The following is a 27,348-nucleotide window of genomic DNA, read 5'->3' as shown; positions in this document are numbered from 1 at the left end:
AGGAGTAGTTTGGATCTATGGACAGTGGTGAGAGCACTAGACATGGAAAGAAGATGGTCACCATAACAAATTTCTCTTCAAACAGCTGCCGTGTGTGACATAGAAGCACAAAAGTTTTACTGTGTTTCCTGGAGAGGCCCATGGTGAAAGAGGGAGGCTCCTCTCTCCTAATAGACTGCGGAGAGCTTGTGTGAAAGGAAGGTATTGGGTTGAGAATTGATGTGTTAGAGGGAATTTGAATGTTAGAAGACTGGGGGGAGGAGGAGTGTTTTGAAAGTGTTCTATTATAGATTGTTGTGTGTGTAGTTTTTTCTTTCTTCCTTTCTGTGTCTATGTAGATTAATAAAGTGTTATTTTTTTCCTCCATTCCCAAGTTAGAGCCTGCTTTATTCTATTCCCAAGTCACATCTCACAGTAACCATTTTGGAAAATACACCTTTCATAAAAACACTAGCACTATACCAGAGTCAATCCATAACAGAATAATTTATCATTTTCAAACTAAAATGACAAGTACATCATCAAAGAACACTTTTTAAATTGCATCCTGATTATTTACAGAAGTTTAGGAGAAATAAGTTGTAAATTATTAATTTTATTTTAAAAATAAATTAACCAAATGAACACTTACTATACCACATAATTATTAAACAATTTTCCCTCCTCCAATGATGAACTGAGAATTCTTTTTTATGGGAATGACATAAGGGAGGAGTCTCCACAGAAAGGAGTCCATGGTTGCCTTTACAAAGTTCTCTTTCTATGATGCATATCACCAGTTTTATGTTGCACCTGGGAATGACATTAAATATAGCAAAATACATTTTGCCTGCAAAGAAGCTCATGAAATTTCTTATGCTAGCTGTAGTAGATTTGATCGGCTCATGAATGTGAAAGGAAATCAGAGAAAATCTCCCAGCCTCAAGGTTGTAACCTAAGCTTTTTCTTTAATCCCACACGTAGAGACCTGCACTGACATCTCAGATATCCACACTGTTTTTGCTTAAGATGATGCAAATTACGTGTGCACATCTCCAGATGGTATCAGGACCCTGTGAGCATTAGCTGTAAGTGGAGCAAAAGGGAATGTTCTGAAATATTCCATGGATGAAATGGTGGTTCCAGTGAAGCCAGTACTATCTTCAACTTTGGTGTCCACACAGCTGAGATTTTATTCCAGTTCTTTTGGATGTGGGCTACCTTTGTTGTACTGGTTGTTTTTTTATTTTTTTTTTTTTAATTATTTTTTTTCCCTCAAAGTAAGTACTTGGGAAAGATTATACCCTTATTCTCTCAGAGACTGATTTTTTGTACATTAGTCTGTGAGTTAATTCAGCAAGAAAAAAATTTCTCATATGGGCATACCACCAGTATACACTAGCCTTCTTCTGCCAGAATAGCTTCTGAGAGTTCAATCCTCATGTGTTTTCAGCATTTTCCTTTTATTTCCCACTTCCCCCTGCAATGCAACTACCATATGTTTAGACAGGTGAATGCTGTAGCTCAAAGACTGCAGCAAATTTCTGAGAAAGGACAGCTTAGGATGCTTTCCCAAATATAGATCTAATTGGATTGCTATGAGACTTATTCTATGTTTAGAACTAAATAAACTACATAGTTTTGTCATGTGATATTGGTGTCTCTGGTGATTTTTTTTCTGTAACCAACCAGACTAAAAGCTCCTTAGTGTTTCTGAGTTCTTAAGGAACTTTAAATAAGCATGAGTATTGAAAGGGGAAAAGCACATGATTTTTTAATTTTTACACCTTTGTATAATTCATGATGGTTGTGTTAGAGGTTCAGTGGTCCCTAACTTGGATATATTAACTAACACAGGAGCTATTTCTATCAAGTTTGTATCAAATGCTGACCAACATTCATGTTCCAAAACTGAGTCTTTTGGTGCTGCCTCAAGGCTTGTCCTCACAATATTGATTTAGATTATAAAACCACACAGAGGAATACAACTTCTTTATAACTATTCTGTACTTATTGTACTTCTACATACATTTCTGTAAGTTAGTACAAACTTTTTTATACTTAGCTCAGGTCTTATCTTCCACTCTTATCTTCTTATCTTCCATTGACATACAAACTTCCTGTGTTCAAGTACAATTAATTATATTATAATACAAAAAGCATAGACTAAGACCTGAATGTCTGTAACACATTATCTGAAAACACAATTTTATGGTACATATGCAACCCAGCAGTCAAGTATTCCACTCTGCCTACTGGCAACACATAAGGAGAACTAACAGGAGGGACTGTCCTGGAACTTGTTTTCCACACTGAAAATATGCAAGAAAAGGCATATTTATAGATTTTATTTCATGACATGACAGTTCCTACTTCAGTTTGAAGGAACATATCCCCTGCAGGAAATATTTATTTTTCTCTCTCAAATGCTATTTCATGCTTGAAGGATCCTTGTAAAGTCTTAGTCCATTTATGTGCAGATTTCTACTGTCCTGTTTGTCACTGTCCTGACCTCTGTTGCAACGGTTGGAACAAATATTGCCAACAACAGCCAAAGAATAATAAAACTGTATGGTGTGGTACACACAATAACATTTATTACATGACTAATTCAAGAAACTTGACATGGTTGACAGCCTAACAATATGAAGTACAGGTGATATTTTTCAAGGTCCTCTTCATTTATATAGTTTATATAGACACCTTGTTTCACTTCAGCTATTTCAAAGAATTCAAACAATGCTCAATGGAAAGAAAGCAGGAGTGAATTAGAAATGCATGAAGGTTAAAACTGGTAAGTATTGACCTTTTCTACAGGCCTGTTCTATAAATCAATATACTTTCCTTTTGAGTCTACTTGTGCTTCAGATAGCTGTAACATCTTGTGACATCAAATCTTATAATCTCAATATTCACTAGTTTTCAGTGGACATTTTATTGTCAATGACTCCATATCCTGAGGTGATCCTGAAATGTCTTGCCTAAATCTAGAAGTGTGGAGATGGTTTTGAGATTCCATCTTTGAAAGACAGAGAATATTTATGCCACCCATAGTAACAAACTTTACCAGGACCAGAAAAAGCCAGAATCACTGATCAGCAGACTAAAAAGGCTTTTAAAAATACATGTTCCTCTTTAAAACAGAGCAAACAGCAAGTAAAGTATGGTGAGGGAAATATGAATGATCTTATATAGCAACAAATTAAAATTTAAAATATGCAATAAAAAAATTGGAGTAAAAGTTGCTATGGGACTAAAATACTAAGAAAACTTACAGCAATCCTTGTATGTCGAAATGAAGGCAAGGGCCATGCAGTGACATGATCTGGTGGAATTTCAAGAGATGCAAGTGAAGACTTGGATTTTGAATGCCATAGACTGTCATCTTACACAGAAGTTGTTGCTAAGAGAAAAACTAAAATTGTCACTCCATAATGAATTTCTCCTTCCACTGCAATGTTGACAAAGGGTTGCAACAGAAAATATCTCATTTAAAATCCAATGCCTGATAGAACTTGAGTGGACCTTCATTAGTTTCCAGTCCACCTTGATAAAAGATGTTGAAGGATCAGGGATGGTCGATCTCTGGAAACTTTTGCAATAAAAATCTGAGATCAGCTGGGGCTCTGCTCTATGTTGAAAAGGGATTTACAGTTACTTGCCTTTAAATAAAAAAGGCCAAATACTCACTTCACAGATGAGTTATTAATAAAGCTCCCTGTCTCCACCCCAGTTCTTATGAATTCTACCCTTCTACCAAGTAAAAGCAAATAAACAATCACAGAAAGTCTGGCACACCCACAATTAAGCTTTCCTCTAAGGTGTGCAGTTGAAATATATTTGTTTGTTTGAAATATATTTTCACTGGCAGTCTTGTAAGAAGTCAGCACTCTGAGCAGAAAATGCAGAAACCTCTTTTGATGCCATCATTAGTCAGGCCTGTTATTTAGAATGCCTAAACATTTTTTTAAAGTGATTGAAGACAATGACATTTTAAATGTAATATCCCGACACTCTGCTAATGTGTTCTTAGACATCTATTTTATCATGAGAGTATTTGGGCCACATGAACCAGATTTTTTTGAGAAATCATCTAAAAATTACTATGCAGCAAGTCTGTTCTCCCTGCACTTGGTATGTATCATACATAACAAGTTCAAGTATAAGTGCTGCTGTAACAACTCCTTGAATCTGACACCTGATTTTTTATTATGTTTAATGCATGTTGAAAGTAGGAAAGGGGGGTTTGGTCAAGAAACACAATGAACTAGTAGCAGTCATACAGAAATACAACATAATATGGTGTTTTTAAATTACTATCTCAAAAGACAGTGACCTGGAGAGAAAGCACTAAAGCCAAAGAATAATTTGAAACTTGTATTCCTGTCATCAAACATAAAGGACATTAAAAAAAAAAAGAATCTGCAGCACAGACACTTTACGTGTGGTCTATTTCAGTGCAGCAGTATATGAATGACACTGGGAGTCACATTCTGCAGAGATAGAAAAAGTTGTTGATTTGTTGCTAAAGTTGCACTTGTTTATGCAGGCAAATGACAGTGAAGACTGTCTTATCCTCACCTGGTGGAGTAGTCCAGGTGGCAACTATTCTACCCTTAGCCACCTTGCTACATCCTATATGCATCCTATATTCAGAAAAGGCTGTTCTATCTTCCTGCTTGCTTCAGGCTGTCCATTTAGTTGTTATATTTCTTAAATTTTGTTTAGCACCTTAATTACAAATCTATATAAAATGTGAGTTTATTCTGGAGTGCAAATGAAGATGCAACAATAACAGAATTGGAAGTTGAATGATACCTTTCAGATTATTATTTTTTTTCTTATTTCATATTTGCATTCACTATCTCAGATTTTAATAATTTCATAGCCCAAAACAAGTCCATAGTCAGTAACTCTGCCTTGCATTACAGTTTATTTATCAAACCTCACTGGCAGCTTGAAGGCCTCTGGCCCCCCTAACTGAATCAACTGTTAATTAATCACCACTCATAATGAATCGCCACTGTTTCAAGCAGCTTTCAGTTCAGACACTCTTTCAGGCAGTTGGCGTAATCTGCCATAGAAAATTTCATGAGATGATATCAAACATTCTAACTGATTGTTTCTATATTTGAGCTCTCTGTCACAATGTTATTATTGTCTTATATCACCATATACATGTGTGTATACAACTGTAGTTTTCTGGTGACATTCTTTATAAACTAATAGTACTTATTTTAAATGTTATCCTAATAAAAAGGGTGAAAGAAGCAACCAGAACTTTGCATGTGAGGATCTAAACATCAGTTACGTTTTCAGAAAGAGTAGAAAATATGTAGGAAGCATGAAGGTGAACAAAATCTCCTGGTGTTTAAGGGCTCATTTTGCTGTGAAGGATAAGACTTTATTTAAGCATTCTTTCACTTGTCTTGTATAATCATATGACAGTACTCAACTGAACCTAACAGTAGATAAAAAGTCTCTTTTCACTAGGGCACCCAGAAAGATACTATCAGAATATTTGTGGATTATTTATACACTATTATTTATACAAGACGCTAGATAATTTTTGCTGGCACCATTGAAAAGACCCTGACAGCATCCTTCCATCTCCCATCAGGTATTTATGTACATTGACAAAATCCCCACGGAGCCTTCTCCTCTCTAGGCTGAGCAGTCAGAGCTCTCTCAGTCTTTCCATCATCATCTCTACCTTTAACTTTATTTATTCCCAAGAAGCAATGATTTTGTGTTTCTGTCAAATTCACTGATGTGTAGGGTGCAATTGGATACCACTCTGTTAGATGAAGTTTTTCTTTCTGCTCTGAAATTGTCATGGTAATTTGGCTTTAACAATATTCAGGTCCCCAAGGGTGCTACCTGAGCAGCCCCCTCCTAACTCTGTTTTTTACTTCTTCAGTAATGTCCTATGTGAAATCTAATAGTTTGTAATTACTGCTTCCAATGTAGATTAGTTACCCACAGCCCGTGAGGCCTCTTGAGCAAATCAATATGTTCCAGCAGGGTTTATCAGCTGTATTCCCTGCAGAAAACTGGGGCACCAACTGAACAGCTATTTTCATACTTGTGAACAGTCTTCAGCTAAAAAACTGACATAGTTTTTTTTTTTTATTCTGAATGCTGTGCTCTAGAAAACATGGGGGCAGGAGAAGAAACAACCCGAAACACTGCATACAAATTAATATTACCCCAGAACCACCTGAAGCTGATTTTTAGGTGTCACTTTCCTGCTTGAAAATGCCATTTTCCTTCAACAGACTGTTTCTAGTGCCCAGTCAGGAGAGCTAAGAGACCTGTAATTGGATATGAAGATGCTTCAGAGATGTTTAATATTTTTAGAAGGACACTTCATTGGGAAACATTACCAAGATGCAGTATAAGCACTTGATGACAATATTTTCAAGAGAAACCACTTAACATTTGTTTTTCAGGTGAGTCCTTTTTCCTCCAAAGAAATTAAAAATCATCCTTAGAGATATTCCTCATCAAGATAAATTCAGGACGACTGAAAATCTGTATGTAATTACAGACACACTTTTAGTTATTTCCACTCAAAGAACACTCTTAATTTTGTCAACTTCTTGTGTTTATCTGTTTTACAAAAATTGATCAAGGGATGCTGCAAGTGTGTCAATCTCTCAGTCTTAATAAAAGGCACATGGTTATAACATCAAAATGACAGATAGATTTATATAGATGAAGCTTCTTAGCAATGTGATATCCATGTGAATCTTGAAGATTTTCAATAGATCATAACTTACCAGTCCTCGTGTTGAACTTAAAGAAGGCATAATTGAGATTAAGCAAAGCCAAAGTAAAGACCAGTGGAGGTTAATGTGTGTCTGTGTGTGCGTGTTTAGGCAAAAAGGTTTTATGAAACAGAAAGGATTAATTTGACTGACTTTGAGCAACACCATCTAAATCCCTATATTTATATATAGCATTTCCATTTGTTGACTTCTGATGCTTTACTTTATGTCTTCTTGACACATATCACAGCTAAAAATGGAGTTTGGGTGGCTGGTAGCAAGATGAATGGTCTGAGCTAGAAGCAACTGATGATGGTAGTTTGATGGTAGACTTTGTGCGAGGCACTGTGCATTCATGTGACTGGTCTGAAGTTGTGATTCTCTTTGAAAGAAAAGAGATCATTTAAAGGATGACAGGTGATGACTGTCAGTTGAAGAAGTGGATAATAATCCTTGGAAATGAAGATAAAAAATCTAAACAAGATCTGATACTTTACCAAGCACGTAAATTCATTTCTGAAGACAAATAAGTCTGTCAATTGAACAGATTCTTCCCTTTCTCCCACTTTTAAACTTTGATTTCCAGCTCAGATTTACTAGACACTTTAAAAATTTATTCCTCTGATGCTATTTTTGTTAGCTGCTCTATAGACTAGAACTGCAATTTTAATAGGTTCTAAAAATGAATCCTCTTATTTTTAGTACACAGAACACTGTGTACTAAATGTAATGCAATAGAAGTTGCACAAAATACATGAACTTTAATACTTCTACTCTGCATTTAAGAATATAAATTGTTAGTTCACATTTTTCTGCAAAAACTGACATGCAAAGCTTTTCTTTAAGTAAATCCTTGTGCTCCATATAATGGTAATGAGAAAATAGAAGGTATGTGTGAAAACAATAATATTTATCACACAGTGGATACTTTGAATTACAGCCCTTATGGTTAAAGTGCAGGTTTCAGCTAGAATGAAACAGAAGTCTGCAAAATGATGTTAGACAAATGATAGTAATAATAGAAAACACTAAATAAAATAACTGTTTTTTAAAAATCATACAATAAATGAAGGAAATATTACTATCTTTTAAAACATGGTCAGTCAGTACAGAAATACTGCTGCTTTTTGAATAATTTAATTTGGACAAGATCTCTTCTCAAATTCACTGCTTTGGAAAAAAGATGGGCAATTAGAAGTGCCATAGTTAAATTATCCTTTATGTATTATCCATGCTCAGAATAATTAATAATAATTTAGAAAGTAAGAATAATCTGATTAAGTTTGTATAACAGTAATTCCTTAATATTGGTGAAGTTTACTTGGGTTTTTGATTAATTATAACATTTATAAATACTGTGCAGTAGATGCCATCATACACAACTATATTTGTCAGCCCAGAACATTATAAACATGACTATTCTGTAGTTACAAAAGTATTACGGTTCTCTAGTTTGTATCTACCTCAGCTGATTCTAATTTTGAGCGTCCAAAATGTTTCTCTGGAACTAAAACTATATATTAATGGTCCTATATCTTATAAAATGCTTTCAAGCACACAAAGAAGACAAACATGTATCAAATAAAGACATTAGACTATTTTCTACAATCTAGAGACTGTAGTGCAGGTAATAAATAGCTTGGATTACATAATATAAAAATTCAAAGCAGCTCAAACCTATTGATTTCACTACAGCATTAACTGTCCATTTCTAAATACAAAAAAAAAAGTCTAAGATAATGTGGCTTCTGTATTAATTCAATTCTTTCTTGCTTCAGCAAAAAAAAAAAAAAAAAAAAAAAAAAAGCTTTTTTCTGTGCAAATCCTACTGTTGCAGAGTGATGCCTTAGATACAAACTGCTTGGCTACTCTTAATGTTCTCTGCACTGCTAAGGATCTCAGAAAAACTGGAGAGGAACATCACAGTAAGTATTAATGATCAAGATTTTCTGGTTAGTAAGTCACACCTACTGGTGAAGCAATTGATCCAAATAAAGTAAAACTATGAATTCGTAAATAGAATGGGTAAAGCAAGGAGTTTTCTGAGAAAAAATGGAGGTCACACTTCCAGAATATTTACTTAAAATGTAGATATATCACCAGGGAGGCAATTCTATTACACAAGTTTAACCATATTACCTTAGTGAAAACCAGTTAACTGTGATTTTGAAGTTGAGAGAAACTCCAAGCGTTTCATCAAAAGAGATGAGAAAACAAAAGAGGTGAGTAGTTACTGAACTAGTCTGTATCCTTTTCAGGTACAGCAATGCTGACAGATGGAAACACCTTTGACAGAGAAAAAAATATGGTTACTTGGGCAATATACTATGAAATAATTGTAATAAAATAAGAGAATTTTCTTTGAAACGATGCCTGAATACTTCTAAGCCTTTTTGCATAAATCTGAGTTGAAATTTTACATTATTTTATACATACAACCAAACTAATGTAATGTAGAATTCAGTAGATAATAATGATCTAAATCAAAATCTTGCTCTGTGCAAGAAAGACTGTATCAAATAGGGAACTAAGAATTTATTTTTAGTTACAATGTTTGTACAGGCTAATAATCCAAAGCAGTACAAAAAAATGTAATTAATAATAGTTAAAATTTCTTTATAAATTACTTCTATCCCACTCATTTCTCTGTTGCAATGTTCACTTTTCCAATGTCCTTCTGAGTCCTACGGCCAAGAGCTGAGCCTTTTTCAGTGGCCACAGTGTTGGTAGTGACAATAAGTCATCAGCAAACTGAGGACTTTAGAGGAAAGAGAATAATGTTTGTGGTGGACCTTCTTTCCTTTCAGTCTCTGGTTTGTTTCTACAAGCTTCCTCAGAACATTTTCCTTTCCATTGATCCCCAACTATTTCTGACAGAAAGAGCTGTTGTGTTCCATGCAGTGATTCCCTGAGTCTGTGGGACTATTGCTGCACAAGATACTTTTAAGGTACCACACCTGGAGCGATTTCACCACACAATTGTTGTAACAAAATAAGCCCAGCTCAGGCTATGCCAGCCTGGATGAGACCAGAGACCTGTAGCTTCTACCAGCAATGGCAGAAAATCATATTCATTGGGCTAGACCTATCACCAAAGTGAACAGAAATTTACCTCTGACTTTCATCGGATGGGATCTGCCTGAGCTCATGCATTCTATGAGGTGAAATGAAAAGGAAATAAAACTGTACTTATGTTTCCTGAATGTAAAACAAATTATTAGATTACCAAAGGTTCAGAGGACATATGTCAGCATTCATTTTTAAACATTCAGTATAGTTAACATTACTAAGAAAAGACACTGCTTTCAGTGGTGAGAGTGCAAAATTGAAAGTATTGAAACAGTGATAAAGCCCTATTTTATGTCTTGCTAGATGGGAGACTTGAAATTGCACGTTGGGTAATGTGTTCACACGTAGAATTGGGAGAATGGAGGTATTAAAACCAAGTCAACTTCCAAAATTCATAATACATTTTATATTTATTAGTCTGGAGTTTTTTCCCAAATAGAGCTCTTTTCTTGTTAATGAAGTTTTTTCATTGTTATGTAAAGAAGTGAAAGCTCCTTTTGAGACTGACATCTTTCAAATGTGTAATTAGAAATGTTTCTTATTGGCTTGCAGTTTATCATTGATGCCACTGTATGTTTTTGTTGTTATTTCTTTGAATTAAACAATGTTAATATCTGTATTTTTCCATGTAGCAGTTTTCCTCATAGTTGCTTACTTTACTCTTGAATGCTTCTTTGTTTCCAAATCTTCTTTGAGATAATTGAAAATGGGAAGACAGTTATAAAAATAATATGTTTGAGATGAAAAGCTACATCTTTCATAAATCTGTTTTTTTAATTACAAATGAGCTCAACATAGTAATGCGTTTTACTTTAATTACGATTTTGATGACCTTCTTAGAGCTGAAAGCCATTTCTCTTAATTAATGACATGCATGTGTGTGTTTCAGGAGTTCTGTTGCTAAGTGATTTCAAGGGAAGCTAGTGAAGCAAACTAATGAAGTGTCAGATAATATTTTGTAGTGTTTTTATGGAATGGCATTACTGGACCACAAAGAGACCTGTCTCATGTTTGCATAATCTTCAGAGTCTGAAGGTTTGAGAGAGCATATCAAGCTCAAATTTGAAAAGAATCCCCCCATCTCTTTATTTTACCACATCCAGCTTGTGCCTTTGACCACACAGTACGAGGTTAGTGATAGATAAGTGCAATTCATTTTTTTTCCTGTTACTTTAAAAGGTCCAAAGTATGTTTGACTCTTGTATATCTCTGTTTCTTTTCTTTCTCTTCCTCTTGGGTGCTCACTCTTTTTAAATAAGCTTCTCCATTTCTCTTTCCTGCAGCTTTGTTTCTCAAAGAAGCTAAAGTGCCCTGCATCTGACATATATAGTATATAAATTCAGCTTGAAGATATGGAACTTGTCAACTTCAGAGTGTATCTGCAGCAGGTGGAAGTGACACAGCACTGACTTCGGTGCAGTTCTGTCACAACAGTGATGGAACTTGGGCTCAGCTCCACAAACAGTTTTGAAACACTGTTTATAACAGATTTGTTCATAAGTAATCTCCTTCACAATGGCAACCCAAAAGAGTGGGATCTTAAAATGGAAATGCTTAAGCAATTCTAGAAGAAAACTGGTGTAGGATTCTTGTACTGTGTCATGTTTCAGAGAGGAAAGGCTGTCATATTTACTTTGGGATCAAGGATCTTAAATCTTCAGTTGGAAAGATAAAGGATATAAATAAGTTACAGAGGATCTGGGTACCAGTTAAGTATACCATAAAGAAGATGTAAATGATATATCCTTTAGTTGCAGGTTATATATGGTCTTAATACGCATTTCTTAAAACTGATTCCTTTAAATGGTTACTGGCATATTGCATGTATATGAAGGAAAAGGAAGCATTTTCAAGGATAACCAAATGTACAGAATCCAGCCTCTACCAGATTTCAGTAATTAATAAAACTCCCCGATCTTTCTTAAAGAAATGAACCACAAGTTGTTATTTTTGTTTTCTTTTTAAGACAGTGAAGCCAAAAGCATTGTATAAAGCACAAAAGTTAAGATAAATTGATTTTGGGTTTGAGAAATTCAGGGAAAATTATAGTTTGGACATATCCTAATTTAGAGAACATGAATTTTGCAATAGCTTTTCTTTCTCACTCTGACTTTCCTCTAGATCTTCTTTTTCTCACTTAATAAAATACTTCCCCCCAATGATCCTGCTGGACCAAAACCATGTTTGTATTGTACATTATTAAAGTAGTGTCAGACTCAAGATATAGTACGCTTGGGGCTTTGCAGGAGCATTATTTTACTTGGTGTCCCTTAAAAAATACTCAAGGGATTCTAAGGCAGCATTAGCTCATTTTACTCCTTTTATGTACTGCATAACCTGTTTAGTTGTATGGCATTAGGTTACTAAACAAAATCAAAGGTGGTGGTGGTGCTTCCTACATTCTACTTCAGAGCTACATTTTGTAGGCAGGCCTTTTATCACCACAGAAAAGGCCTAATATTTGAGAGATGGTATACATTTATTTATATTAAATTTACCAGTCAGGAAGTCACATAGATGGTGGTTAAAAAGAATATCTTACTGTTTCTTGGTGAGCCAAGAACCTGAAAATTTCTCAATTACTTGTGTATCTACAGCCTCAATGTACTCCTGCTGCAATCTGCTCAAAGGGTAACATATACCACTGTAATTTTTAAATTAAGTCCTATCTCTTCTCAGGATTGAAAGTAAAATATTCTTATGTTTCTGTGTGACAGAAGAGAATAGTTTTCAGCTAGGGAAGAAGATGATACAAGATAAGGGCATGTATTTAATGATTTAGATTAAATGGTAAATAACACTGGTATGACACCAGTCTGTAGCATGATATGTGGGTACTGTGTGTCCTGTGACAGGACAGATCTGTGAAAGGATTGCCTTTTTGCTTCATTCCATTTGCTGCATGAGCCAGGTGGAGCTCTCCTAGAGAGAAAGTAGGTTTCCTCACAAAAACAACCAAACATGCTGAAGCAGAAACCCGATTTCTGCTAACTTTATTCTGCTCTCTAAAGAGAAAGAGAAAGACGGCAAGATAGAGACTGCAATACAAATGAACTGAAGGTCTTCAGTAAGGAGCAGGGGGAAGGTAAGTGGGTAACCCTCAGAGGTAGAAAGGGAGATTTTTCCCAGGAGAACATGGGCAACAACTTCTGAGTTAGGGGAGAAGCCCTGAAGCAATATTCAGCCAGATCTGTAACACTAAGACTTGCTGAATCAAGTGAAGGCACAGTCCCACCATGCAACAATATGTTGTGCAGGCTATTGTGCAGTCCTTTTCTTCCAAGGTTACACTGTAGCAATCCAGATTTTTCATCTCAAAAGCTGATGTGTGCTAGTTGGTGTTCCAGCAGAGAAAATCAAGGGCTTTTTGGTGACTCGTGTCATATTCAATTTTCTGAAAAATTCAATACTGTGACTTACTAGAGATGTTTCATGTTAGGAAGACTGCTGAAATTCATGGTTTACTTGTACTCAGTTGGTACGGAAAGGTGTAGAACTTAAAATGATGCTAAAAATTCATGTTTGAATATTGTCGTCATCCCTGTGTCAAAAAAGGGGTGAGCCGAGGAAGAATGGGATATTTCCTGTGAACAAGCTGTTCCTTTGAACAGTTGGAGATGTTAGTGCTGATTTCATATCAGATACAGGGAGTTTTCATCTGTCTGCTGATACTGCTACCAGTACTGGAAGTCAATATAAGCAGTGATTTTTGGACTTGAGATTCCATATCTTCTCACCTAGGAACTCAGCAGAATAACCCTAATTACTTAGTATTTGCAACAACAGTTGCCCAGTTGGATGTTTTTCACAACTTTATCTGGGGCAGACTGACATAACTGTCAGTTAACCTTTCCTTTTCTCTTCACACTGAAAGTTTAGCAACCCACGTGTTGCCTCCATATCATTACATAAAGGAGTTATAAATAGTTTATCAGAATATTAGGCATGATTGCCTGGGGCAAAATTTGTGAAAACCCTGGAGGTGTCTAGCATCTGATTTTTTTTTTTTTTTTTCTGCAGCAGTATATTCTGTTCCAAAATAAAACAATAAATAAAATTAGGTGGGCTTTGTTAGTCGGAGTGTTTATCAATTCCCTGCTCAGGACAGATAAACATTTTATTGAGCATATGAGGACTCATTACACTCACACTTAATGAAGAAAAGTCAGACATCAGAAGAAAGAATACAATGTAGCACATTACAGTTAGCACATTTTCCTGAAAGGGGAATAGCTGGATGACTGGTACCTTGTTGTACCCTTCTCTTACCTCCACTTTCACTTCACACCTTCTTCCCTCAGTCTGATTTACAGTAATACATATTCTGTAATATATTTATAGTAATTGAGACATATAATCCAATGAAAGACTGTATTGCTGTATTCTTCCCTAGTGTCATATATGATCTTTGCTGAGGATCACTACAAAATAGTGTTGAGAACAGCGGCAGGTAAGCAAATATAAGGTTGTGTTGTGTTTTAACTCTTTTGGCTCCTTTGGGTGTGTTAAATTTAAAAAAATCAGAAATTCCAAACCCTCTCTCTTTTCCCGTAACAATCCCCACAGTCCAGAGAAATCTTGAAGATCACTAAGACAGACTCAGATATTTAATCTGAGTTTATTTTTCTTGGTTTTTGCACCTCAGCAAGGTATGTCACATTATATTTCAAGTATAATTTCTTTTTTAGCCATGCCTTTTAAAAAATGACACAGCATTTACCAAATCACTTATGAAGTGAAAGTGCAAAAATAATTACCGCTTTTTTTTTAAACTTTAAGCTGACATTTTGTCTGTGTGGGTTTGTTTGTCTGGCTTGGGGAGAGCTTTTTGTTCAGAAATAAAATCCTTTCACCTGAGTGCAAAATAAATACCTTCTGTGTAATGAACAACATGAAAATTGTTATTGGTGCACCATTAACAAATGTCTTGTTTAGACACCAAAAGTGCCTCCTCTAAAAGGTAAGCTCTTGTTCACATTACGTTTATTCATCTGAAGTGTTTGTCTTTAAAAATACACATAGGAGCCAAAGGCAAGTTTTAGAACTGTATGTTTTGAAACATTGATCTAAGCATTGTTAATGGAAGTGTTATCTAAATCTTGTAGAAGTAATGAAAATTTCTCCAGGTGTTAGACTGCAGAATCTTCTGTTGCTTTGATATCAGGGTTAGACAACAAAGTGGATTGCCTTGTCCATCAAAATGTAGTAGGATAAAATTTCACTACCCAAGTAAGAGTGACAAAAATACAGGAAAGTTGATGTGGAATTTATCAAATTTAAAAATACTAGGTGCTTACCAAAAAACCCACAAAAACCCAACAAAAAACCACAAAACACAATCCACTAATGAAAAAGAAAAAAACCCCAAACCAACCAAACAAGAAAAACAGGAAAAAAGCTGGTGAAAGATGATGTTAAGTTTGCATTAATTTATTTAACTCAAGAATCATTTTACAATTGGATTACAATGGTGTTATCTAAATGAAAGAATAATGACTTTGTCTAAAAAGACATATTTAAATTTATTTGATTTAATTTCCAGTCACTGCCTAGACTGGGAAGAAAATAACCATATTACTTTCACAGGGAGTCTAAAACAAAGGTGGAAAAAAGTTTGGCTAAAAACAGAGTTGCCTTCAGCTTTGTTCCATAAGGTTAATCATTTTCTTGAGTTTTAAGCTGAGCTATGAGAAAAAGAAAAAATAGTTAGGGTGTACAGTTTTGTTTAGTAGAATGATTTCCTTAAAGGCAACACATTATTTGGCTTGAATTATTGGGTGTAAGAGTGGCCAGATGGAAAATTCAATTTACATTTTATTTTAACTGATGTATCAACTATTCCATTGACAAAGAGAGGTGTTACTTTGGTGAGTGAGAAAAATGTTATTTTCTGCTTATAGTTGCATTAAAATGTTACAGTATGTTAGAAGTTTTCACTCAAAGCCTTTTCATCACTATTGCTGTTTCCCAGACTCCTCCATTTTTAGCTGTTCCTAGAAGTGAGAGCTCTAGAAGGTGTTACTATGGCTGACATTTTGCTGCCATTTCCTCCATCCCTCCCCATATACTGATGAACACACAGTGTATTAAAAGGGCTGCATATGTTAAGGACTTTTGTCAACCCACTTCAGGGTCTTAATTGGTTTGCTGAGGCAGTACTGATATTTCCTCAGTTTTCTTCAGTGAAACTGACAGCTTAAGAGTACAAGAGTTCAATCCCTGGCTTCCCAAATCTCTCACCCTCGTTAAATCACCCCTTTTTTTCATGAGAACAAGTCAAATACCGAAAGCCTCTGTCGATCTTCAAAGCTAAAAAGGAACTTTTGCTCTGCGGTTTGAGAAGATAGGGAAGCAGTAATTGAGCTATGTTTTTATTCACTTGAAACCCACCCCCCCAGTCTTCCACTCCTTGCTCCTCTTCTGCCTTGCTTACACTTTTCCAAAGACAAAACCCCAACGTATTCCCTGGCCACCAACAGGAGCTAACCCTTTCCATGGGCTTATGCTTGTCTCATAGATCTGGGACTACAAAACTGTGCTATTGATTCTTTTTCTAGCTAATATCACAGATTCACAGAATAGTTTGTGTTGGAGGGGACCTTAAAAATTTATCTGGTCCAATTCCTCTGCCATCTTCAACTAGATCAGGTTGCCACATGCACTCTGACCTTGAATGCTTCCAGGAACTGGCCATTTCTCATTTATTTGGGCAACCAAATAAATGAGAAATAAATAAACAAAAAAGCCAGTGTTTTATCACCCTCATTGCAAAAATATTTCTTGCTTATATCTAGTCTGAATCAACACTGTCTTAGTTTAAAACCATTATCCTTTGTCCTGTTGCCACAGGCCCTAATAAATAGACAGGCCTTTCTATATAGACACTCCTGGAAGGTCTTGGTGTTCTACCACAAAAAAAAGTGATTTTGTAGGTGCCACCTGTTCCCTGACCACATTTTGATGGTTGCAGCTTGTGACATCTGAGATCTGTTTTCTTTTTGCACAGGTTTCTCTCCAGTCACTATTCTTTAGAACCTTCTAGAGAAACATCCATAGAGCCTGAAATGCTGAAACAGGCCAGTGGATTTACAGCATTTTATTTTGTAGTGAGGCAAAATAAAGGGTCAATATTTAGAAAGCATAATAGTTGGAAAATCAACCTACTATTTTCAAAGGTATGTCATCTGCTGGTATTGAAAACTTTAGCAATCCCCTCTGTTACTGGCAAGAAGGCTTGTATATGTTCAGTGACATGGCAACTCTTTGTTTTCCTTCTTTAAAAAATTGGCAAAGAATAAGAATTCTTTTTAAAATAGAAAATGTCTTATGGGCAGCAGTTTAATTTTCTTACATTAGAAAACGATTACATTGTGATGAAGTATTAGAACAGCAGTATTTGAACTGGAGACATGAATGCATTTCATGAGATACTTGTTTGATTTCCTATGTTATTTTATTCATTATATTTTTCCAGCACCTCGACTTTTAAATTTTATTTGAAACTTATACTTTATTTTGAGCAGTGTTTTAAAAGCTATTTTAAAAAAATATCCACTCTGACTGATGGATATTGAAAATCCTGGCATGGTTGAACAGAAATTTTGGAAGCACCAGCCACAAGCTTGGCTATTTTTTATTATTTTTTTCTTTCCACAGGGTGTAAATGAAGCTGCAAGCCTTGAGGAACACATCAAACATAGAGCAGGTTTCTGTAAAAGAGGACCTTTCCAGGGACAACTGGGTGTTAAAAGAGTTCCTGTTCTGAACTTCAGCCCTATAGGGCTAAAGCTACATCTGATTACAGCTAAATAAATGCCACAGAGCAAGGAAAAAAGACATTAGAAATAATGTTTTGTATTACTTGCAATTCATTCCATTTCTCCCCTTAAGCAAGCAAATCATTGTCTTTGGTGATAGCAAAGTCTTTGACATTATATGAATCTTTCTTATTTTACTCTAAGCCCAAGAATATACTTTCTTGAAGAGGTGTGTGAAAGAAATAAGAAACAGATATAAGAAATGTTCAAGTTTTAATTAAGATTAGTTGTGGACAGTTGGATTAATAATTTGCTTTATTTTCACCTCAATATCAGAAATATTTTATCAAACCCCTTGATTCAGTACAATGTAGTTTACCATGCAGAGAAAATTCTATGTATTCCTGTGTTTCCATAGCTAATATTTTATTATCCTATAGACAGTTTTTACAGCCCAGAACATTAATTTTTATCTACTGAGGAAGTATTAAAAGGCCATCAATATTGGGCATTTTCCCTCCCTCCCTCCCTTTTCCTCCTCATAGTCAGAAAACACAGCAAACAGTTATACTATGTCTAAACAGCCCCAAAAAAAATTCAGTTACATTTCTTCAAGCTGCATACTTTGGTGCAGTTCAAAATGTTAGATTAATATGACAATTCTGTTATTTTGGTTTGCATTTTAAAAAATTTTGGACACTTTTCTTGGCTCCTCATACACACCTCCAAAATGCTTTCAGCTAATTTTTCTTCGAATTCATATTCTTGTTTTGGGGTATTTGTGATTTCCACTCCGTATGTTCTAGTGAATTATTCTGTTGAAAAATCAAGGTGTTGCAAGTGAAAAACGAGGGTGCCAGTGTACTGTTATACAGCAGTGAAGAGAGTGCTCTTGCAGGCTACGTATCTCCTTCCACTACTGCTGAGAACATTTGTAACCCAGGAAGCTTATTGGAATATTGCTGTATGTTCCAGGCCCAAAGACAGAGAGACTAAACCTCTTTCAGAAGAGTCACAGTATCTTGCAGTTGCTACCATATGGTTCAATTGACTGAACGAAAGAATTTCATTCCAACAAAAAAGGGGGCATAATCTATTCCAGTTATAAAAACTATAATCATTCCAGTTACAAAAATAAAGAGGTGGTTTAATGATCAGTAGCATTAAATCCCAACAAACAAAACTGTTCAGAATGAGGAAATGAAGAACCAAAATGAAAACATTGTTCTGCTACCAGGAATAGCAGAACTGCTATAAACAACTGTCTAAGATATCTCATCCTGGTGCATGTATTTCTGGTCTTTATCTTTTTTTTGCACTCCCTCACATTAAAAAAAAAAAAAAAAAAAAAAAAAAAAAAAAAAGTATTGGAAAACACATAAAGAAAATAGGAATTATCCAAGTTTTTAATTACCTTCCATATGTATTACCAATTAGATTTTTTTCTCCTCATTGCAACCTCATTGGTTTTAAAAATGTTACACGGTTACATGGGCATTATTTACTTGTCTTCTCTTTTTATGTGGTACCCGTTCTTTGTATATAACTTAGTGAATTGGAAGAGCAGGAACTAGTAAACATATGGATCGGTGTCTTGATTAAGATACCAAATCATTAAGACAGTTTAGAGATTTGGGAAAATAAAAGTAAAATCCGTTAATTTTTACCCTAGAGATTGCCAGAACATGGATGAAATTAGAAGTTTAAGATGATAAAGATTACTTTGTTTTATGAGAACATCATATTGGAGAGAGCAGCTCCTTATTCAGTGTCCTAAAGCTGCCTTTTTGCATCTAGGATATTTTTAATTTAGGAATCAGCAGGTTAGGGCACCATCAGTTTTGTTGCTGACCCACCCAGATCTTCTCTTTACAAGCTTTTCAAACTACACTCTAGCTGGTATGACCATTTTATCATACAGTACTCTCAAAATAGCATATCACTGTCTTTTGTTTCATATCCTGTCAAGATGCTTAGCCAGTGACTGAACTGAACCAAATGTGAAATTGTCACTTGTAAAGTCATCTCAAAGTTGGCATTACTGTACTGGTCAAATCTGTGACAGTATATTTTTCCCCCAAAATTCACTGGCATCCTTGTTATCCTGATGTCAACACCTCATCTCTGCTCCTGACAGTTAGGCCCCCACTCCATTCACTAGTAAATTAAATAGTAATCTAAGTCATGTCTAATAATGAAATAAATAAAGTTTAATAGTGTATTGGTTTTACATGGCCTGGTTTTTGGTAGCAGGGGGGGCCACAAAGATGGCTCCTGTGAGATGCTGCTGGAATCTTCGCACTGTGTCCAGCTCAGCCAATGGCTGATGGCTCTGATGATGCTGATGGTGAGGCTGGCCGTGCCTCTGTAATGACATATTTAAGAAAAAAATCAAAACAAAGACACAGGTTTTTGCTTCTAGCCAGAGAAGAGAGGAGGAGGTGAGAACATGTGAGGGAAACCACATGGAGACACCAAGGTCAGTGGAGAAGGAGGGGGAGGAGGTGCTCCAGGCACCAGAGCCGAGATTCCTTTGCAGGCCATGGTGAGACCATGGTGAAGCAGCTGTGCCCCTGCAGTCCGTGGGGATGCACAGGGGATGCAGAGATCCACCCACAGGCTGTGGGAATCCACAGGGGATGCAGAGATCCACCCACAGCCCTTGGGGATCCATGGGGGATGCAGAGATCCACCCACAGCCCTTGGGGATCCACAGGGAATGCAGAGATCCACCCACAGCCCATGGGAAGGTGCCCATGCTGGAGGAGGTGGATGCCTGGAGGAGGCTGTGATCCAGTGGGAGACTCAGAGACATTGGGCCAGTGTCAAGCCATGACACATAGTGATGGATTTGAGGATTCCTGCTTGATAATCCTTCACAGCTTTTGACTATTTAAATATTCTCTTCCATTAGGACTAGCCCCTGTAATATGTTCTGTTATTTCTCCAGCATTCAGCAGAATACGTGTAGAAGGCAGAGTGGTAATACACATCTTACCATGCATGCATTCTTATACTGGTCCCACGGCAGCTGCCCTTTCTCCAAAACAGGAAATATACATTTTGCCATGCTAATAAATAATGTTCTCCATCTCTCTTGGTTTGAGGCTGAAAAGCAGCTGCAGGATGAACAGACCATGTACCTACAGGACAAGAGCCATGGCTGGATGACAGGCAACTAGGAAACAATTGACTGGTTTAGAGCTATGTGATTTAAATATTTATTAAAGGCTTTTCTTAAACATTTCCATAATTTTAAAGGGTGTCTATTGGAGCTCCAGAAGATACAGCTGGTTTTGCCAGACAGCACAGACAAAAATGCGCATACACGTGAATTTTAGTGTATAAAGTAGAGAAAAAGGGCACGTGCTATTGAATTTAACTTTTCCATAGGAATATTCTCTCCAATTCTACTACTTTTAAACAGCTGTCAAAATTAAACATTACTGGACTATCACACCTTTCAGAATCATCTTTCACATTCTAAGAAAATGAATAAGACTTCTAAGTAACATGATGATATTTTCAAGCTTTTTTAAAAATCAAACTTTGCCCTAATTCATTCAACTATAAAATAGGACAGAAAAAAAATAACTTCCCTCATAATTTTTCTTTAGAACAGTTAGCTTAACATACACTAGATTTAAGGCTAGTATGATCTTTATTACTTTTTAAATGGAACTTCTCAGAGTTATTTGTCTTTGAAACAAATCAAGAAGAGGACCATATGTACCACTGCAGACTATCTCAAAATACAGCTTCATTTCAGTTGAGAGGGGATAAAGAGAACCATTTGTTTTCATAATGGCTCTATTAGGGCAGACCATGCCTCTGCCTAGAAATGCCCTGTTAGCAAAGCTGTCATCCAACAATGATCTCTGGGAAGGTGAATGAATATAGCACAGACTGTTCCTGCGTTCATTTTAGAATAGTCAATAACTTCCCCCATGTCTCTACTATTTCACAAAGCATCATAATTTCTTAAGGTTTATTTTTTGTTTAGTAATAATGCTCTCTCATGGACCACAATTCGATCCACAGTGAAAACTTGCCTAAGCAGAGAATTATACACTAGAGAAATATTTACAAGATCTATTGTAATTTCTGCTGTAAGTGAACTACAGAGTCATTTTTCAGACTACTGTGTGAATTTGATATACGGAATTTCTTCTCCCACTGCCCCGGTCATATTCCTGGGTCATACATGACTGTTTAAGTCACTAATGGTATAAGATCAAGGAGGCCCAGTTTCAGAAGTAAATTCTTTGTAGGACATTTGGGAACAGGAAGTGCTAAGAATAATAAGCTGGACACCTACTATGAAAAGGTGTTACCTGGGAATGCTTAAAGCCTAAGGAGTTTCCAGAGAGGATAATCTTTAAATAAGAACCCATGCCTCATTGAAGTCAGTGTGTCTTTTGAGTTAGAGACCACATTTTGCATGTCCTGGTTCACTACCAGAAAATAAATTTAGGATGGACCTTGCATTTTTAAGATAAAATAAAAAACCAAAACAAAAAGAAGCCCACCACTACTTGGAAATAGGATTACAGAGATTTTAAATTATTGCACTATCTTAAATACAATTCTCAATTCCCATTAGAATAATTGGTCATGTGTGTTTCAAATACAATGCATATGCAGATTTGTTTTCACATGACAAGAAGGAGAAAAAATTGATTTAATTTGGAAATCATCCCAGATGGAGGATATGGAAATTTTGTTTTCAAGGCACAACAGAAATACTACCATTGTATTTTGAAATAAAAAAGAAAAATGTGAATCAAAGCCAATCATAATGATTAATTTGACATTGATCAGGGTGAATTCAGGAGAATATGATATGCTAAATTATGATGAGACACAGATCATTGACTTCAAAGTGTCAATAGAAAAGTTTGAAGAAAAAACTGCTGGGATTTATGATGAGATATAAATGTTGGTTTTCAGTGTGATATTAAGGAGCTAGTGATTTTAAAGTTGTGAGCTGAAATATTCTTTTTAAATTCTGTTATCAGTAAAAGTTGATAAAGTTTCTTTAGTGCCACATTGGAGATCAAACTTCTGTTTTATTAGTGGAAAAATATCTATATTGTGATACAGTTCAGAAATCTTATGTTTTTTTGTTATCTTTGCAGGTATAACTCCACATTTAGATATTGTTTAGGAAAGAAACTGAGGAAAAATTTTAGGTTTATGATAAACACACTGTGCAATTAAGGTGCTAAGAATTGAAACTAATTACAAAAGAGTCCTGTAGAACAGTGGATTTTAAATTAATTGCTTAATCTTAGAGCTATGATATGACTCTAAGATTTGTTAAAAAAAGGGGGGAAGCTTGAAGGAGTTGAAGCAGCACTAGGGAAAAGACTCATCCATACTCTACTGCTAAGTGCACTGTACTATTATGATTTGGGTTCTCTCATCATGGAGCCTGAACTGATATAGGAGGAATTTAAAGTCATGGCTTTGAAGGGCATTGGGTCAAACTCAACATCACTATCCATGGTCTTTTTTGCTATGGCATCAAGATATTATTCCTCACATCCTCAGTTCTTCCCTCAAGATTACAAAATAAACACCACATTCACCATCCTCTCCTATCTCAAAGAGCTGACAATAAAGATTCCAGATCAGATGTCAGTTCAGATTCTAGTTCTTAGTGTAATAAACAATTATAGCTGTTGAGGGTTATAAAAATTTCTGTTTTGGAGTTCTGTAAGTTCTGGAAACAACAAAAAACCCCAATCCATAAGCACTAACAACTTCCAAATTTTTCAGAAGTTTGCCTTTCTCTGATTATAATCAGTGTTTTGTCTCTTTGGGTATGCTAGTGTTATTTATTAGACAACACCACCCATTACACTTAACTCTGTGGTAGGAATAAAAATTCTCTTCCTCCCTTTTTGCTCTTTGTGGCACATTTTCTTGTTTGAAACATCCATCTACTTATTCTTGCTACTAGCATACTTGGAAGAAAATACAAAAGAGGAATAAATGCATGGATGTAATTACCAGCTCCTGATTAAGCACTGACAAGAGTAATCCTGGCATGTACTTGGGTTTGTCACTTTCAGGTGACATTAGGTAAAAAACTTCAAACTGCTCTTTTAGGGATAGAAGGCAGCAGAGCCTTTTTGTGCATCTGGCCTGAAGACAGACACTTGAGCTGACACTGTGGCAGATTGTAAGTGGGCATAAGATATTCTTCCACCAGACAAAGTGACATTAATATTGTGCCTTGCCATGAGTTATCATGGCCACAAGCCATTAGTTCCAATTAAAATAATGATTTTCTCTTTCAGGGTGCAATGCCAGACTTTGTATCAGGTCAGTGATTAATGCATATTCCTTTTGTGCCTTTAATGGTGAAATATAAACAGGGTAGGCTAATCATCCATCTTCTTTAGAACTGACAGTTTTAAGTAGGACAAGCACAGACTGGATGCAGATGTTCACCTAGGTATAGTGATTGTTTACTGAACACAATCATTTGTCTCCAATTCAACCTGGGGCTTAAAGTCAGAAGTTCCAAGGGTTGCCAGCTCCTGGTGTCAGTTATCTACAAAGTACTTTTTTTTTTTTTTTTTTTTTTTTTTTTTTTTTTTAAAAAAATGATTTTTTTTTTTTTTTTTTTTTTTTTTTTTTTTTTTGTAAAAATAGGATATCTTTTTTTCTCTATGATTTTCTAAGTAGAAATTTTCTCTTTGTCTTTTATTTTTCCCATTTGATTTCATTGGAGAGATCTTCAGTGGATTTTACAACACTTTCTTCCAAACTTTTAATCTAGAAGAACTGAAACACAGTGTCATGCTATCACAGTTCTAACTGGCTATTGCAATTTGACTGTGCCATGGTGTTAACTGTCTATATTTATTTTTGTTCAAGGCATACACAAGATAATAAGATTTACACAGCTCTAAAAAAAGAGGGTTAAACAAACTGCTTAATGTTTGCTGTGGGCTACAAGCACAGAAACAATTATTAAATATTAGTATTAGTTTGAATGTGACAGATACAGTATGTTTATAAATGCCACAACACACAGAGATGATTCATAATAACTAGAAGTCATGCAGCTCACAATTTAGGCTTCAAATAATCACTTGTACCTACACATCTGAATGTCATGCAAAATAAACTTATGAGGCTAGATTTTTTTAAGGTATTATGTTCTTGGAGAATTTCAGCCTTATGTTTGGAATTTTCTTGCTGTTCATGCCTTCAGTTAGCTGCCAAGGGCCACAGGGCCTAGTGGCCCAGGAAGCTGCTCTAGCATTTGCATAATGGTACTGTTTGCTTTGCTTTGTACATACACATATTGCCTATCCATACCCTGGAAATCTTAAGTGTAAGGGAAGTGCAGAGCAAATAAATAAGTAGAACTTGTTCGTTTTGAAGACAATAATAAAGCCACTATATTAGGCAGTCCATCATTTGAACTGGTCAGTAATCAAAGTCCTCTGAGAAGAATGCACTCTTGGAAGCTGTCATTTCTCAAGCGGTGTTTTTCTTCTAGCTCAGATGCATTGAATACTTTGGTCTGAGCATGGTTTTGGGACGTTTGAAGCTTGCTTTTCCACTTTAAAGATTGGAAAGCAAACATCGCAGCAGCCTTGCTTTAAAGGGTTTAATATCCAGTCATGTCCCTCCTTTTCACTGAATTGTGATGGATTTATCCAGACACACTTCCACTCTTATCTCACCACACTTTTTTCATAGGAAAAAGTGTTGGATACCAGATCACTTATGCCAGAAATCATGATCTTTCACTGCTAGGGCAGGTCAAAATTTTTAAACCTTTTCAGATGGAAAAAGCTGTTATTTTTTTTGGAAGCAGGAAAGATTTGTCAAAATTCAGCTAGTAGGGTGAATTTTTTAGGTAAGGGATTCCTCCCCACTTAAAAATCCAAGAAAGTAATCTAACACCTAGGTATTTGCTCCATCTATTAATTCTCTTGGCAGATTAAAAGAGGAGAAGGAGAAAGCAGAGCATTATCAAAGTTCTCAAGACAGATTTCTGGAGAGAGAAATACTACCTGAAACTATACCACAGTTGCTCCCAAAGAGGCTGTTACCACCTCTCCCACTTTGTCATGTTACTTGTTATCACAGAAATGAGAGACAGATGATCAATACGTAATATGCAGAGGAGCTCCCGAAATTTTCTTTTCACAAGGAAGGCTCTCATTTGCTAAGACCATTACAGTAACATGCAATGTATTCAGGATATAGATCAAGTTGTGGTTTTAAAAGTGCTGTTTGTTGATGAAATATTAAATTACTTGCAGTCTTTCAAATAAAGGGATGGGAAGAAGGGAAACTAAATACCAAATATTATGAGTTACTTGATTAGTGCCATATCAAGTAATAAAATCCAGAGACTTTTGTTCATGTTTGCATCACTACTCCCAGTACCTACCATATCTTCATGGATATTTGGGCATGTTTGAGAGCAAAGTAGTCACACCACGAGTACTAATAGTATCTGGAACTCATACAGCTCCCATGCAGCCTGGAAACAAGATTCATATATATACCATTGTTGTTTGTAAACTTGCAGTCCTCAAAAGAGAATGTTTGTTCTACTTAGAAACATTCAACTACCAGGAAAGGTAGCAGTCGTATCTGCCAGATCCCCAGCTATATTGGTTTTGTCAGGTGAAAGTACTTTCTCTCCAAATTAACTTCAAATCTGAATAGGGAAGAGCCTTTGTTTTTTGCTGCCATGCAATTTTCCCCCTCCTACTTCAAAATGACTGAAAAAAAAAAAAAAGGGTTCTGTCCAAGCCTACAATGAGAAAAAAAAATGCAGTTATGCTTTCAGTGTTTTCTAGGTCAGAGTATTTTCTTTAGTCTACCTCTAGGATTGTTTCATGTTCTAGGTTTGCTTTCATCACTCCAAAAGACCTTTCTTTTCCTCAGACAGGTTGTTTGCAGCCTTAGTCACTTTGGCACTTGAAGTCTCCACTAGACTGCATCTCTAGTGGCACTTTGCTTTGCATTCTACTTCTCCTACAATGAATTTGTGTGTCCTTTTTACACCTCAGAAATTAGTTTGAAACCAGTCCTTAGTTCCAACTGAGCATCACCTATACAATATGATGCTTCAGAAGAAACTGCTACCTCTTTGCAAAATTGGACGTTATTTCATTCAATGCCAATGACAAATACAGAAGTACTCACTCAGGCAAATTCTCTCATCAAAATCCAGGAGTTACTATGAAGAAAACACCTTTGTGATATTGAATACAGGATTCTTAATAAAAGAGTTTGTTATTCAGGTATTCAAGTTTGGCAGGATACCATCACCAGTGACTTGGAATTCTCTCATCACATGTTTTTGGTACCATAATGGCATGGGAATGGCAGGGAGACAGGGGAGGGACCAGTAGGAAAGGAGCTGCCCATTCTTTCTGAGTAGACGGTAATTTGGCCCTTCCAGCAATCCCTGTGACTCTCCTGAATGCTTACAGTCCATCAGCTGACAAATACCAAGAGGCTGAAGTGCTGGGGCTCTGCAGGGGCCATAGCCTCTCTGTTCAGCTCCAGGTTAGCATAGCTTAGAGAGGGTTTGTAAAAAAGAAGGATCAAACACAGCAAGGACTGTGCTCACTGCAGCCTGCTGCCTGAGCTGAGGAGATTTCCTCCCCTTGTCCTTCCACACAGATCTCCTTTGTGGAGGGCCTGGGCAAATCAGCTACTGATGTCACAGTTATCTACTTAACAAGGACGTACTTTTCACAAGCTAACCATCTTTCCAGAAGATCTCC

Source organism: Pyrgilauda ruficollis, unplaced genomic scaffold, assembly GCF_017590135.1.
Source record: "Pyrgilauda ruficollis isolate IOZ18807 unplaced genomic scaffold, ASM1759013v1 scaffold41, whole genome shotgun sequence".
NCBI lineage: Eukaryota > Metazoa > Chordata > Aves > Passeriformes > Passeridae > Pyrgilauda > Pyrgilauda ruficollis.
The sequence above is the reverse complement of the archived record's forward strand: the minus strand, read 5'-3'. Positions refer to the sequence as shown.